Here is a 358-nt window from a genome sequence, read left to right on the forward strand (position 1 = left end):
CCCACTTCTTTAAACAAAAAAAAAAAAAGAGAGGAAAAGTTATAAAATTTGAAGAACTGGGTCATTCGGGAAGTTATTGACATAACTTAAAAAATAGGCGTTCGCTTTGGTTTTGCTTTCCCTGGGGTGAATCCACCTGGGTTACTTTTAGATCCAAGCGCTTCTTTGGTGCCTTGTTTATTTATGTCCCGTCGTGGATTTGGGGCTGGAGATTTTGGGGAAGTTTGGCGATAACTGGAGTGAGTGCCGAGGGCATCGCCCCTCGGGGATGGGGAGGTGGGTTTGGTTTTTTTGAGAAATGAATCTCTGCCGACGGTTGTGATGCCCACGGGGTGTGGGCGCAGGGGATGCGGGGTGG

The sequence above is a fragment of the Egretta garzetta genome, unplaced genomic scaffold, assembly GCF_000687185.1.
Source record: "Egretta garzetta isolate BGI_Z169 unplaced genomic scaffold, ASM68718v1 scaffold105, whole genome shotgun sequence".
Lineage (NCBI taxonomy): Eukaryota > Metazoa > Chordata > Aves > Pelecaniformes > Ardeidae > Egretta > Egretta garzetta.